We start from the raw sequence: 17,185 nt of genomic DNA, 5'->3' as shown, positions 1-17,185 counted from the left end.
AAAAATTCAGCTTATGTCATTCCAACTCCTTCCCAAAAAACACTTCAGTCCCACAAAAATCCAACTCATGTCATTCCAACTCCTCCCCACTTTGCAAGGTGGAGGATTCGTTGCCTGCAATCATATGAAAATGGAAAGAATAAGGTCACCTGTGTTATAACATGACTAAAACACAAATTACAACCAAATGGTTCCATACTTACATGATTTAAATAAACATCTAACCAGCAGACTTCAAGAAATCGTTAAAGATTCGATAATCATTTTGATCAAGAACATATCTATCAGTAGCCTCATTGTATGTTAAATGTGCCAATGCAATAATTGACTCAATATCAACCATGTTTAAGTCTGTCACATCATAAGAGTATGTATGGTGTCCTTTCACCTTCTGATACCAACCAAGCTGAACCTCCATCCCTTGTGGTCGATCTACCAAGTCAAGACCTCGCTTGTAATCTACATACCTGCCACCTACCTTCTTTCGCATCTTTTGGACTCTTCCAAGATACCATGTACTATGAAGAGTTTGCATCTTCTTCAATTTTGTGGCTTTTCCATTTCTCTTGAAATTTGTGTCTCTGTTTCCACATGTGTCATCGTAGAAATAAACAGCACAATCTGACCCTATTCCAAAGAAATTTCCATTGGTTGTTGATGCTAATTTTCCTTCATTGCTGAAATACACTCCTTGTCTTACCCTTGTCAACCTATCTTTTGATAGTGTTGAGTTTCCATTGAGTTGACTCACCAAAGTAGACTTGAAGATGAATTTCTTGTCAACCTCCACCACGGGCGAGATAGTCTTGTTTTCATCCTCAATGCTTGCCTCATCTAGAATCCCATCCACCTCATGTCGAATCTCACTCAGAGCAATGACCTCGTCATCTCCGTCGCTGCCTTCAATGGGCCTATCTTCACCGCAAGGCTCCACAAAGTCATCGTGCTCATCGGCGTCACCCATTTCAGCATCTATCTTTGACCACATTGATTGTGTATCTATCCAAGGCTCTGTCCACCATTCAACTCCTTCGATTGTGCTAGGTTTGATCCCCAATGACTCACAAAGATCTTGTGCCCGCTTCAATCCCTCTTTCAATGCATCTATCAACTTTTCATCAGAGGAAACGCTCTCGTAATTCCCAAGATCTGCTTCCAAAATGCCTTCATGCTTGTTCAAATCCTTCCATATGTGTTCTTGTTTCTTATGTGCCCTTGAAAAAGTCACCCCATTTGATTTACATTCATGCACGGTAATCTTGTTCAAGCTTCCAACACAATGCAAAACATCTCCAAAATCAAATGCTCTTTCTTGCCCAACCATACCTCCAATCTTGCTGAAATAAATTTCTGCTGCATCCGATCCTGTGAGATGTAAAGGACACTTGAGATTTGGGAAGAAATCCCGAAACATCTTTATAAGTAGAACCACAAAATGACAAGAAAGCTGGGTATCTGTGTAAGCCTCTTTGCTAATGAAGTTTTTCTTAAGAGTGTATGTAGAATGATGATGAATCCATAATCTCCACAACTTGAAGAAGAAGACCACTTTACTAGCAAGCACCACACGCTCTCTCAAGTCTAAATGTGGAGACAAAAAAATGTCTATATAATCAGCAACAACCTGCAAATATGCCCCAGTCCCTTGCATGCTCCTCTCTTTTTTTTGCATTTCTATCATACATTTTTGAACTTGTCTAGAGACAATCACTTGGGCTGCTCTCCAATTTTGCCGATCGTTTCGTTGTATATCTTCTTCTCGTAACTTGTGTTGATCGATAGAGAAATGATTATAGACCAAAGCAACATGATTGAGTGTAATCCAAACTTGTCCAATCGCTAGTTGTCGAATAGGACTATCAAGAGGGTTCACAAGCTTCTTTCCACAATGCACAAAATCTTGATCATGTAGTCCATACACATTGTCTCCTATGATTCTGCCTTTGAGTTTCCATCCATCCCATTTGATACCAAACTTTCTATCACTTTTTCCTAAATAGTCTTCAAGCATAAGCTTGCGACGTCTACTATCACCATCTGAAGCATGTCCAATTATTGGCCCTAGGAAATCCTTCCATTTTGCATTCCACATTTGCTCCACAAGACTCCATTGAGCTTTGATGAAATCGCTATCAAAGCGATTACAAGTGCAATGCACAACAAGAGCTAACCGTGGAAGACTCTCATGAAGCGGGTTGACAATGAGCAGTCTTGCATAATGTCCCACTACGTGATTTTGGAAGGCATCCACTATTGTCTCATATCCTTGTGCTCCATCTCCAACAATGATAACGTCATTTGAGGAGCATTGATGATCCTCTCCCTTTCTTCCACAAAACCCAATTAGAGTGTCATCCTTCGCATTCCATCTGCAAAAACATGAAGCTCCACTTTAACATCTTTATTTCCATGGACTTGTTACATAAATAAATTTTAAAACTGAAGAGAAGAGAAATTCAACTAAGTTTTTACCTGATGCGACGCTTGATGGTTGTTTCATCTTCAACAATAATGAATGGCACCCGTGATGCTATTCCATGTTTGGACTTTACATCCTTGTATATCTTTCCAACCATATCAACGATATACTCATGCTCTCCGGATTGAAATTGAGTTGCCTTTCTTCCTTGCCTCCTTGTGGTTGACAAAGATGGCCCTCCAAGGTTTACACTTAGAAAATCATGCAAGCGCGGCCCACCCCATAGCTTTGCAACCTCAAAAATGGTCTTTGAGGATTCTGCATATCTTTGCCCCTTTTTCGATCTTAATGCATTATTTGCAATGTCTTGAAGAAAAGCCCATAAAGCTAATTTGCCACCAAACTTTCCTTGCCTATGAGCCTCAATAATGTTATTGCAAAAACGTTGCACATCCTTCCTATTAATAGCCTCATAGTTTGCTTCTTTTAAAGACCTGATTCTCACTGAAAGCACCACAATCTTTGCCTTCAACCACCATAGTTTTCTCTTGGCCTCTCGCAAGTTTTTCTTTGTCTCAACTACAACGCTTTTAAGCTCTGCACCAGAAAGGTAATCCAATCGCCTTCCTCGACCTGTTTGCCTCTCTCCTCTTTTCTCAATTGCACTACCCTCCCGATACACTCTGCCACGAAAATCAGCGCAAGATGGAATTTTCTTACAATACTCGCATGTGAAACTTTCAAACGGAATTCCAATTCTTGAGATCCGAAGACAGCACACATGCCTAAAGCATCCATCTATCCTGTATTCAACATCCCCATCATATAAAGTAGCTTTTGTATGTGGCTCACAAAACCACTCTTCACCCATCTTTAGGTCTTGGAGAAAAGGTTTTATATCAACCTCACTACCATTAACATCAAGTTTACACTGCCATAATCCCCAACACAGATTTAATAAATGAGAGCTTGAATCACCTGCATGGATGGAAGCCACCTCCGCATGCTCTTTGGTTGATACGAGGAATGCACCCAAAGTTTGTTGACATGGATCCTTTTCAAAATTCTTTTTAGGTCGCCCACTAGCTCCTGTGAAGAGAGAAGATGATTGCTTTATTGTGGTCTTCTTGCTCCATGCATTGATGTGAGATTTTGCATTGATATGTTGTGTTAGGATGGTCTGCAAATCTGAACCTCGAGGACATAGGTGCAGCCACTTCCCATCATATTTGCACACAACTTTGACACTATTTTTATCTTTGTAGTCATGTAAAGTTGCTTCAACCAACTGAAAATCAGCCCCTACATGAGGATACAAAATTTTGATAAGAGTTTAGAAACGTAGCTGACAATTGAATCTGATATGCACAAGCAAAAATCCTTAAAAAAGGAACCAAAATAAGGGACTAAGAATTGTCTTACATGATTCAACAAATATCTTTTACAAAAAAATATTACAATTTACAACATAAAATAAGAAGTTGATTCTTACCTTCATGAGTTCTATTGAAATTATTCATCTCCTCAATAGCTGCCAAGATTATTATTGCATCATCAGAATCATTCTCGTCTTTTGGAGTACTTCCATGAGAACCATGAGTAGAAAATGCATCAAACCTCAAACTTCGGTTAGATAAGTATCGTTTTTGATGTGCTTGACCATCTAGAATGTGAAATCTCATGAAGTTTGACAAGCATGAGTATGCGGATTGCTTGCCACTAGTCACTCCCGATCCATAAGCACTCCCACATTCATTGCACCACACTCGAATCAAAGGTTGGTCATTGACATCTTCCGTGATGAGCTGAAATTTATCATCTCTAGATGGCTTTCTCTCACTCAACTTCTTGCGGACCTTCTCACATTGGAGCTCCCAAATTTTGAGCGCTTCTTGTGTTACGAAAACACTCTTGAGCATGTTGACTCTCCCACCATGATCACCCGCTTCCCTTATTTGATCGCCCTCTTCCATCCCATCCATAGCAGTAGCTTCCATGGAAGTATTTAAGCTTCTACAAACACGCTTTGAGGACCCTCCATCATCCATCGTGGTTGATAACCTCTTTATGCCAACTCGCTTGCTATTCTCAATTTTCCAATGCTCCTCTTGTAATGCATTCAATATGCATACTCCATCACAGTCTTCATCTTCAATAACAAACTCGAATGATTCACTTACAATGCCATCTTGGATGATCTCTTGACGTATATCACTATAAGTGCAATCTGCCATCACTCTGACGTAGCCCAGCACCTTCTTCTCGTTACTCCCATGATCACACACCTTTATGTGAGTCTTTGATGCCATGAATGATCAGATCTCTAATCAAAATAACCATACAAGAGACATGAATGATCAGATCTCTAATCAAAACAACCATACAAGAGAGAATGAGGAAGGAAGAGTAAAAAAAAAGACAAAAAAGACATTGACACACAAACTATTCTCTCTTTTTCTCTCTCTCTCTCTCAATCTCTCTATTTCACACACACTAATGATGGGAATTGGAAAACTGGAACCTAAATAATATGTGCATGTTAGAATCAAAGATTACCAGCTTTTCAAGAGGTCATGAAGTAGATGCGGGGGATGCAGAGATCGTTGCCACCAGCCAAGATGGGAATCAAAGCTATGACGGGTGAATGGCAGGGTGAATGTAATCCAGCTCTGCTCTTTCTCAGGAATTGGAAACTTCTTTACCAGATGTTGGGGACTACTGCAAACATGCACAGTTCAGCAGCATACCATCAAGAAGTAGAGGTCCAACATATCATGCAAGTGGTATAAAACCAGAGCATTAAAAAGCGAGAGAGCAATTCAGCATATCATCAAACACGAGCAGTACACCATATCATCAAGAATTAGAAATCCAACATATCATCAAGAATTAGAAATCCAACATACTAGTCACATTGCTGGCTGGACGCTTAGATAAGAAAGCATCCAGCTTTGGCTGAGACTTTCTCTTCTTCCTATGAGAAGAAGAAGATTTTTCTATTCTCTTGTTAAGATCCATGGTCTTTTGATCAGATATGTGCACAAATCTACTCTGGAATCCATAAAACCATATCATGTAGAAAGCAAGAGATGATGACAAGATCTCATAAAATAGAGCACTCATATTACCAACGAAACCTTACAAATAGGGCAATCATATTACCAACAAAACCTTACAAATATGAGACATTGCAATTTGTCAAATACATGCAGTACAAAACAATAAAAGAAAAGAATAATGTTTAATATACCTGTGTAGCCCAAAATCTAAAAGCTTCATGTGCCCATGGCGATCTAGTAATAGATTGTCTGGCTTGATATCTCTATCAAAAACAAGTGACAAATCACAAACTAAATCCAAACCTTTCCATGCAGTAAGAATCCAGTAAATGACTTGATGCACATCTTGATATGTTGCCTAACGGCCTACATACAGGAACCCTTCCTCGAGAGGGAAAACAGGATGCAGATGCAGTTTGGTCCTAAGCTAAGGTACCAACTTCAAGAGAAGAAGGCATCAAATTATGCTTGTAATTATGCCAATAAACAAAACGACAATTATTGATGTAGCATGAGACAAGCAAACAGCTATGCTTCAAGCATTCCTATAATAGGAAAAGATTTCAAACCACTCACCAGTCTTTTTCCACTAGTCATCCAATAACAAATGGAGTCACAAGAAAGCCTACCCAACCACAACAGTGTCACACTTAAATTTTTCACAACTTTTTTCAATTGAAGAAATGCTTACCAAGTTCTACGAGTTACATGGTGCTCCTCTCTCGCTTTTAAAAATAACACAAAATGATATCAGCAAACAGTTTTGTGGCATTTTATTGGGTGTGTATAGTTGGTGATTGCTACTAAGACTTTCTTCCAATCGCCTATTCTCACAGAGAGGGACAAATAGTCTCTCACAACCTCCTTTGCTAAAGTTGAGGCCAACACTCATAGCTAAATAATGAACAACCTATGGCTTTATTCCAACACGTTGAAGCTTAGGAAATGCACCACAAGATGTCTTGATATGAACATAGTTAGGTGCATAACAGGAGAAACCTAGATGAGCACCTACTCAATAACGTAGCCAGGCACTGCTTTGTAGAAACTGGCATTGGACATGTTAGTAGAAGAAGATAGTACTTGATGGAGCTAGGCCTTCTAATATTAGACGAGCCATCTCACAAACTATAAAAATTCAACGATCCAAAAAGTTTAGGAAGCTGTAGTGTAGTCTCCCATGAGGGGAACCCAAAGATTCATAAACCCAAACTATGCATGAAGGTGAGAGACATTACTAAAGGATAAATGGTGCCCTAGCTTTTTCCAAAAGACCCCCTACTTGTTATAAACGAGGGCAGCAACTTGGTTAAGACAAGCAGTAACAGAAAAATCCAAGTTTTCATCACAAATAACCGAGAGCATCAAGTAATCAGAGAGAAAAACAGAGAAAAGGATGCACTCAGGCGAGCACATTTCCTGCATTGCAAAGGAGCGTAGCGCCGCTGAACGTCCACTTGATTCACTGGATCGTTTCCATGTAGAAAGAGACACTGAGCCCAAAAGAGAACTTCAATCAGAGAAAAAAAGCTTACCTGGGTACGAGAAGAGCTTAACAGAGTGATCAAGAGAGCAGAAGGCGACGCTGGTTCCAGAAGGGGAGAGAGCGAGACTCGTAATGGCGGAGCGGTGGTGTAAGAGGCGCCGAAGTGGAACAATGGGAGACGAGGCGGGCCAAGAATGGATGAAGAGGGTAGCATGCGAATTAGAGGCAATAAGCTGTCTCTGCTTCTGGTGTTCGTGAGGAGGGAAAGGAGGGCAAATTTTTTTTTTTTTGCAATACCCTCCCCAACAGAGGGCAGACGATACCTCCGGGGGTTGAACTCACCCACCCATTCACTCTTTTTTTTTGGCAATACCCTCCCCAACAGAGGACAGACGATACCTCCAGGGGTTGAACCTAAGTCCTTTACTCACCCACCCATTCACTTTAACCACTCGACCAAGCCCCCTTTGGTTTAAAAAAACTTTAAATGTAAATATTAAAATAAATTTTAAATGTAAATAAAAGGAGGGCAATTTTAACGAGAGGAGAGGGGAGGGGGTGGGGAGAGCAATTGGTCTGTCGTGTTTCTTTTCTTTCTTTTCTGAAGAAAGAGAGGCTTCTTGTCGTGGGAGACGTTCCCATTGGGTATGGTGGTCGATAGATACCGAGAGAGAGAGAGAGAGAGAGAGGGAGGGAGGTACCTACTGGCACTACATTTATTAGTTGTTGATGGTTTCTCACGGGAGGAAAAAAAATCTTCATTTTGGGCTAAAGCTGGGGCCAGTGGACAATGGGAAATGGACATTGGGCACTGGACAATCCTTTGATAATGAGTCGTGACTCATAACATTCCCCCCGCTCTCCACTCCTTAGACTAGTTATATTTACTACTACTAATAACACAAAAAAATGACAGGAGATTGATACATTTGAGCATGTCAATTGACATGCAAGGTTTTTCAACACTTGTCAAAGTGACAGGAAAACTTTTAAACATGAGTTGTTATTTGACAGAGAAATTTTTCCATTGCTTTTTTTGACAGGCAAAATGGCCCTTGATAGGAAAAACAGCCGTCAATTTTAGGCCTTGCATACCAGCCCTAAAGGCTGCACCCTCCCCACATGCGTGGAGTTGAGTGAGGGAGTGTTGGTGAGGGGGTTGTCGAAGGTGTGGATGGTGTGGTTGCTGAAGTCACAAGACATTAAGTACAGACTCTCTTTCTAAAGGCCCATTATCAACACCTTGTGACCAAAAATCGCCAAATCCAGGTAGCTCTCAAAATGGTTTCCAGTCCAAAATTCCAAATCAATCCTCTTATGAAACAGAAAAAAAGGAAATCAAAGACCTGGAGTAACACCACAGGCTGGGGTTTTCTATAAAAAGGGATTTGTGTATGGTTTATAAAATGAATTTTCTAACTACAATAATGATGAAGATGCCGTGTTTGTTTTTGACTTGATTTTATAGTACTTTTTGTTATATGATGTTGGGAGAGTTTGGTGTATTTTTTTAAAAATGCCTTTGAAATTTAGTAAAAAAACATCCTAGTTCTTGCTTTTATAGGTTTTGTAAGCTCTTGCACATAAGTTTATTTCGAACACTGGTAGAAACCCATCACTGGAGAGAAAAGGAAAAGATTAAGGTTAGGACTTTTTTTTGGCCTTGGTATACGCCTCTGTATAAGTCTCGGTATACGCCTCAGTATTTTTGTATACCGACACACATATCGAGACATATAGAAAGACTTATACCAAGGCATATACCGATTTTTGCGTCGATAGGCCGTGTCGGTATATCCATAATACCTTGTAGTGTGTGTGTGTGTGTGTGTGTGTGTGTGTGTGTGTGTGTGTGTGTGTGTATACTAACAACCTAGTTCTGAAGATTTATGGATAAAAATACCCCTTATTTTAATTTCTCAGTATACAATATTTAACCCCCTTCTTTCATTTTAAATCTGTAGGTGAAACTGATATTAAACCCCCTCCTGTTGAGTGCACGTGCTACACCTACGGGCCTATAAGGTGGACCCCCCGGGGAAGATAGTCAAATGTTTAAGGTATAAACATTTCTTGGCCTTTAAATCATTCCCAAGGCATATTTCGCAGCATAGGTATTTCTAAGTTTACATTAATTCAAGTATTCTTTTAGGAGGTAATATTGAGATTACCTCGACACGATTTGTTATCCTTGTGACAATTGATTTTTCAGTCCTAAACTTTAATGCTTTGAGGTTAGGTAAATTCCATTAATCCTCCTTTTTCCTTGCAAATGAAACTCATGCCAAATAACAATCTTTTCCTTGCTAAGATATGCAGTTAGCAATGATAACTTCCTAGAGTTCAAGCAACGTACGAAACCTTTCATGAATTTCATCTTCTATGATGATTCGTTGCAAAAAAGAATAGGGGTTAATGGTGCAAGATGCAATTTTTTTATAACTTCAAGATTTAACCGAAATATACTATTATAGTAAGTAGATAATCTTGCTCGTAATTCGTTTCAATGCATGATGCTATTTGAAGGAAGCTATTATTATTTTTGCATGATCAATTAAACTAAACTCCTTCATCGTAAATAACTCGGAAAAAATATATCTTATCCTTAACAATTCATCTTTTCATGATTGACTTAAAATCGATATAAAACCAAGAAGAAAAAAACCTGGTTTTGGGGTGAGATATCCACATGGATACCGGGAGATGACCCTCCCGCAGCTACTCCTTGGACTTTCTTAGGCGGCATCGCAGTTCGAACGTGAAGGCAGGTTTTACTCTTTCTTTTGGATTTACACCGTCTCTCTTTCGAGGTAAGGAGTCGTTTAAATGATTGACCACCAGAAGGAATAATAAGACCTTTAGGTTCTTAGCTTCTTCGGAAAGGGAAAGATATATAAAACCTAAGAAGGCCCTATAGGGTATATACACGACAAAAAGGTTATGGGTGAGTGTGGCTTTGCAACCACATGAACCTTTGGAGAGCTTTGGGCTTGGGGTAAAAGGTATAGAAAGGGAATTTTTAGAGTAGTAAAGGTCTTTGGGATTTTAACCCAGAGTGAGAGGGAAAGGTGAAGGGTGAAGGCTTATAGTAGGGGGGAGAGAGAAAAGGGTGTGTAAGGAAAAGGGAACACAGGGTTAGAAAGAGCTTAGGGGGTGTGTTAAGAGGAATATGGGGGGTGAAACACGTGTTTCAAAACAAGAAGGGACTTATAGATTTAGGCACCGGGGGGGGGGGGAGGAAAAGAGGGAAATTTGTGGGTTACGAGGCCAAGGGATGTGGGAGTTTAATGGCCCATGGAAAGGGGTTAAGGGTTTTAAGACTGGGGCGGGGTGAAAGGATTTTTAAGGGGGTAAAACCGGGAGGGGGTGAAAGGGTAAGGGAAGGGTATAGAAAGGGAGGCTTGAGGGTTTTAAAAAAATTGGGGTGGAAAGGGTTCTAAGGTATAGGAAAGGGGGCTTGAGGTGGCCCCTCTTAGAAGCTTCTTGAAGCTTATGTGGAATCACAGAAACCACGTGGGGAGAGAGAGTTGCTTCATGACGGCGAATATAGACGGCGTCAGCGGCTGCAAACTGGCGGTTGGTTGCAAGGTGATTCCTCCTCAGCGGCGGTGGCGTTATGGCGGCCTCCCTCTCTCAGAGCAGACCTCGACGGTAGCAGCAAATAGGCTTCATTTCCCCCACCTCCTCCCCCAAAAACCCTGCGGCCCTCCCTCTTTATATAGGGGAGGGGAGGGAATCCTCTCCCCCTTGATGTGTTTGCCTGCATGGTGAGGGGCCTGAGCAAGCTCCAACGAGGAGCTTGCTGGCTCCCTACCCCCCATCCCCCTTCTAGCTCGACATGTTGCCACGTGAGGAGGCAAATATATATTTGATATATATTACATTCTCTTCCCCTTAGAGGAATCGAGATGTCCTCATCTTGAGATAAACTGGGGATATAGTGGTTGAGAGTGTCTTCTTCTATCCAAGTGGCATCCTCTTCGAGGTAATCTTTCCACTCGACGAGGCATTCTCTCAAGGTTCTAGATCTTAACTGTCTCTCCCTAACATCCAAGATCCTATCTGGCCTTAGTTCAAGGACTCCTTGACTATACATTACAATTTGTTTGTCATCAAGTACATGGTTAGGGTTGGGTACATATTTTTTCAATAGGCTGATATGGAATACATTGTGAACCTTTAGGTTCTCAGGGAGTTGCAATCTATAAGCATTGGGTCCTAGGCATTTGAGGATTTTGTACGGCCCACAATACCTTGGACTTAGCTTCTTGCAATCTCCTAGGGATAGAGAACTCTTTTTAGGGCGTACGCGAATGAAGACCATGTCTCCTTCTTCGAAGACTCTTTCTTGACGCTTCAAATCTGCGTATGCCTTTTGTCTATCCTTGGCCGCTTGTATGTCTTGTCTTATTGACTTTATTTGATCATCCATGTCTTCCAAGATCTGTCTTGACGCTTCAACCCTCAGGGTTGGATCAGAAAAGTTTAGGGGACTTCGACAATCATGACCATACAATGCTTGGAAAGGAGTCATCTGAATGCTCTGCTGGTAAGAAGCATCGTAGGCAAATTCAATCAATGGCAAGTATTGAATCCACCTCTTCAGCTCTCAACAGCAGTATGCCCTAAGCATATCCTCGATGACTTGATTTACACACTCCGTTTGGCCATCCCTTTGGGGATGGTAGGCAGTGCTAAAACAGAGTTGAGTCCTAATAGCTTCAAAAATAGCTCTCCAGAAGTGTGATGTGAAGAGAGAATATCGATCACTAATGATTCTTCTGGGTAAACCATGTAGTTTGAATATTTCTTTGATAAACAATCTTGCAATGTCGGAGGCTTTATAGTTTGTCTTTACTAGAATCAGGTGTGCAACCTTGGTAAGCATGTCAGCCACAACCATGATGGAGTTGTATCCTCCCTGGACTTGGGGTAAGCCTACCACAAAATCCATACTAATGAATTCCCATTTCATTTGGGGAATGTCAAGCGGTTGCAGTTTCCTTTGCATCATGACATGTTCGGCTTTGATACGTTGGCAAGACAAACACTCACTGACATATTTGAGAATGTCACTTTTGAGCCTCTCCCAATGGTAGCTCTTCCTAATTGCATTAAGAGTCTTAGCATAGTCCAGGATGTCCTGCGAAAGGGGAATCATGAGCTTCCCAGATTATCTTCTGCTTAAGTGACTAGCTTGCTGGTATACACAGTCTTGTTCTGTAGTAGACAAGTCCATTATCAATGGAAAACTCCTGATACTTAGCTTGCAACTTTTGATTCTGCTCCTTGGTAGATATTTCCTTTAGCATTGTTTGGTAGGCCAAATCATGGCATGCTTCCTCTCTAGCTAACTCAAGTATAGGGTTGTTTGGCATAGATACTTTTGTAGCCAGAGATCTGGCCGTTGATGGATTCTGCAAGATTAGGGAATTTAGGAATGCCTTGCGACTAAGTGCATCGCCAACTACATTCTCTTTCCCTGGTCGGTACTTGATTTCAAAATCATATTCCTCCAACACTTCAATCCACCGAGGTTGCCTCATGTTGAGCTCGTTCTGGGTAAAGATCCATTTGAGACTCTTATGATCAGTTACTAGAGTAAACTTGTTACCCAATAGGTAGTGTCTCCAAAGCTTTAGAACATGGATGATAGCTAGTAATTCTAGATCATGCGCGGTATAATTCTTTTCATGACTCTTCAATTTCCTTGAAGAGTATGCTACTGGATGATCTTCTTGCATAAGTACACACACCCAAGGCAAGAATGCTAGCATCAGTTACTACCTCAAACTCCTTATTGAGGTCAGGAAGTTTTAGAATAGGTGCTGATACCAAACTTTGCTTTAATATGTCGAAGCTATTTTGTTCGGAAGTTGACCATGTAATGGAAGTCTGCTTCTTTAGTAAATCCATCAGAGGTGCTGCAATCAAAGCATAGTTTTTGATGAAGACCCTATACCATCCTGTCAATCCAAGAAAGCTACATATCTCTTTGACGGATATTGGTATTGGCCATTCAAGCACATCTCTGACCTTGGCTGGGTCTACTGATATTCCTTCTGATGATATTATGAATCCCAGATATTCAATCTGACGCTTGAAGAATGCACACTTCTTCATTTTTGCATATAGCTTATGTGACCTCATTGTCTCAAGGACAATCCGAAGTTGAGGTTCATGATCTTCTTCCTGTTTAGAATAGACTAAAGTCTCATCGAAGAAGACAAGCATGAAATCATCAAGATATGGCCTAAAAATATCCTGCATTAATCTATTGAAGGTAGCAGGTGCATTCGTAAGCCCGAATGACATAACCAAGAACTCAAAGTGCCCATATCTTGTATTGAAGGCCGTCTTTGGGATAATCTTCTTCCTTGATCCTTATCTGATAGTAACCTGACCTGAGATCAATCTTGGAGAAGATCTTTGCACTCTGAAGACGATCAAGAAGCTCATCTATTCTAGGAATAGGATACTTGTTCTTGACTGTTGATTGATTCAACCCTCGGTAATAAATACATAGTCGAAGTGTTCCATCTTTCTTTTTCTGGAATAGTACTGGAGCTCCCCACGGTGAATTCCTAGGCCGGATGTAGCCCTGATCTAACAGTTGCTTGAGTTGTTCCTTCAGCTCAATTGCTTCTCGTATGGAAATTCTATAAGGTCTCTTGGCAATTGGCGCAGCTCCAGGTACTAACCTAATCTCATGATCCACTTCTCTTCAAGGTGGAAGTTCAGTCAACTCTTCAGGGAATACGTCCGCGTATTGCTTTAGCCAAGAAGGTCCTTCATGAGACTCTTGCTTTTGATCTAACTTGTTGAGTTTGATCAAGTAAACAGGTAATCCTTTTCTGACTCCTTTTATGATCCGAGATACTTTGGCCAATTGGATTCTTGGCACTCCTGCCTCACCTTGAATTGTGACTAATTCCCTTTCAGAGTTTCAAAAGGAAACTTGACCCTTTCCACAGTGAATGTAGGTGTCGTTGGGCTTAAGACAATCCATTCCGAGTAGACACTCATGGATACCTAAATTCATGACTTTGAATTTGACCGAAGTCTTCTTTCCTCCCAGAAAGAATTCCACCTTAGCAGTTTGCCTGGTACAAGTTACCTCATGACCATTTGCCAATTCCACAAGCAGGGTAGGTGCTTCTACTGTGGCTATTCCTAATCTTTTTGCACATGCTGGTGAGATAAAGGAATGTGTACTGCCACAATCAATCAAGGTTTTGGAACCTTTACCTTGATAGTCCGACGAATCACCAAGAATTTGAGATTTGGCCTTTTCTTGTGTAAAGCGGCATGGACTGTCACTCTTTCGACTTCTGCTTCCATGGTTGGATCTTCCTCTTCTTCTTCTTTGCATCTTTGCCTATTGGCTATGCAGGCGGTTCTTCCTCTTCCTCGGGTAGCAGCTCCTTTACCACGGCCTGTTCCTTGAAAAGGCACTCAGCGATGTCCTCCACCAAGATTGGGATATTGCCTCTTGAAGTGATCGGGTTTGTTGCAGTGGAAACAACGTAGGTTTCGGCTATTACTTTGAGTAGGAACAAAGTTGTTGACATTATTCGTCCTTGCTTTCTTTCTTTGTCCCTGATTATGACCTTGAACTCTCTTCATTTGAGGTCTGAATGCTCCTCTGTTCGATTCACTATAAGACCAGTTTTTGTTACCCCTTGGTCTAGCTTGCACCTCCTGAATTATAGGCGCCGCTCGAATGAGTGGATCCTGAAGATTTGATGGACGCATAGATTCGAGACAAATATTTACTGGTGGATTTAAGCCCGCACAGAATTTGAACATCTGCTGTGTCATGTCCATCTATGGCGCATACTTTAAAAGTGAAAAAAATTTAGAGTAGTATGCGTCAAGAGTGAGTCCTAGCTGTTTTAGCTCATAAAACTCGTTCATTTTCTGCGTGCAATATGTAGGTGGTAAGTATCTTCCCTGCACGGCTTTCTTTAGCTTCTCCCAGGTAATGGATCCCTCTGCGATCCCTTGATCCCTGCACCATTACTTCCACCAAAGTCTAGCTTCGTCGATGAGCTTTAACTTGGCGAGCATAGCCTGATTAGTAGGTGTAGTACCGGCTGCTTTGAAGTAATCCTCCATGGATTTAATCCAAATTTCAGCATCAGCCTGGACGAATTTGCCTCTCCCGTCAAACTCGGGTGGCTTAATTTGCTTGAGGAGGAACATCTTCTCCTAGATCACAGTAGTACTTGATGTAGGAGGCGAGTTTGAAACTTGTACCTAGGGTTGTGCCTGAATAAAGGTTCTCTTAATGTTATTATACGATAATCGACGTTAGCTTATCTTTAATTCAGCTATCTCGTAAACAATGTAGCTACTTAACTTTTTATCAACTCTTATGCATAGCCAGACATTGATAAAAAGAAGTCTTTATTTGTATTTACATGGGCATAGCCCTTTCGAATACAACGTTCCGTGTGATGATAAGTCAGTTGTTACATTTAGTTTGGGGAGAACAACGTTGTATTGCATTTATACCTGTGATAATCAAATCATCAACATAAATGACAAGCAGCATAATACCTTTCTCTGTTTTTCTCACATAAAGTGAGAAATCTGCCTTGGAAATCTGAAAGCCAATAGTGACAAGATACTGTCCTATCTTGTCAGACCATGCTCTAGGTGCTTGCTTCAAGCCATACAAGGCTTTCTTCAACCTGCAAACAAACTCAGGATGAACAGCATGCACATAACCTGGTGGCTGTTCCATATAGAACTCTTCTTGCAAATCACCATGCAAGAAGGCATTCTTTACATCCATCTGATGTAAAGACCATCCCTTTGATGCAGCCATAGCAATGACTACTCGTACGGTTGCCATCCTTGCAATTGGACTGAATGTTTCTTCATAATCAATGCCATATGTTTGTGCATACCCCTTGACTACTAATCTTGCCTTGTATTTGTTCACAGAACTATCTGCATTGTGCTTCACCTTATAAACCCACTTACAACCAATTTCATTCTTATCTTTAGGCAAAGGTACCAATTCCCATGTAGCATTTGCTTCCAAGGCATCCATTTCTTCATCCATGGCTTTCTCCCATTTTTCTTTTCCCATGGCTTGCTCAAAAGAAGTCGGTTCTGGTTCGTGTATCACTTTGACCATATAGGCATAGTGAATGGCTGTAAATCCATCATATTTTAGCCTATCCATAGGATACCTAACTCTGGTAGACCTGCGCAAAGTAGGTTCACTCCTAGGTGCTCTCAAATCATCCTTGGTATTCCTTACTCCAGGTGTAACAATAGAAGGAATACCCAACTCATCATCAATGCTCTGTTCTGAGCCACTGGATTCACCATCCACATAAGAGTGACCTGCATTCACATCAAACATGGGCTGATCTACCTTCTCTTTTCCTTTTCATGATACCTGCATACAACTATCTACATTTCTTTGAGAAGATTCTCCTGATCTCAATCTGCCTGTCCATGGCAAAGAATGTGAGCCACTACTAGAGGACGCTCCAGGTCCACTAATATCTTGTGACTGCTGCTGTGAATTCTGTGCAGCATTACCATTTTGTGCATCTACATTATCAATCACATTTACTGGTTTATACCAGCTACTCATCTCATCAAAAACAACATCTCTTCTCATTGTAAACTTACGAGTAGAAGGGTTATAGCATCTATACCCTTTTTGCTGCAGAGAGTAACCAATAAAGATGAACTTCTCAGCTTTTGGATCCAACTTGGATCTCAACTCATCTGGCACATGAACATAGGCAATGCAACCAAAAATTTTCAAATGAGAAATATCCGGTTTCCTACCAGTATACCTCTCCTCTAAGGTCATGCCATGTATTGCTGCAGTGGGAGTCCTGTTCATTATGTAGACTGCTGTAGCAACTGCCTCAGCCCAATAAAAATTTGACAGGTCTTTTTCATTGAGCATGGCATGAGATACCTCTCCAATATGTCTGTTTTTTCTTTTTGCAATTTCATTTTGCTGTGGGGTATGACTACATGAATATTGCTGCTTTATGCCATGCTCCTGCAAGAACCTTGCAAACTCATTTGAGAGGTACTCTCCCCCTCCATCTGACCTTAGGCATTTTATTTGCAGGCCTATTTCTTTTTCAACCATAGCTTTAAGAGTTTTGAAATGCCCAAAAACTTCACTTTAAATACACCTAAACTTTTCTACTATAGTCAACAATAAAAGTGACAAAATAA

The 17,185-nt window shown here is 40.9% G+C and overlaps 1 pseudogene; it reads right to left on the bottom strand.

The window, feature by feature from the left end:
• Window positions 1-220: 220 nt before the first annotated feature.
• Window positions 221-2,046, bottom strand: LOC148009941 (uncharacterized; annotated as a pseudogene).
• Window positions 2,047-17,185: the final 15,139 nt, after the last annotated feature.

The sequence above is a fragment of the Lygodium microphyllum genome, chromosome 30, assembly GCF_053477565.2.
Source record: "Lygodium microphyllum isolate KBCC chromosome 30, Lygodium_microphyllum_v1.1.10, whole genome shotgun sequence".
In the NCBI taxonomy this organism is placed as follows: Eukaryota; Viridiplantae; Streptophyta; class Polypodiopsida; order Schizaeales; family Lygodiaceae; genus Lygodium; species Lygodium microphyllum.
The sequence above is the reverse complement of the archived record's forward strand: the minus strand, read 5'-3'. Positions and strand labels throughout refer to the sequence as shown.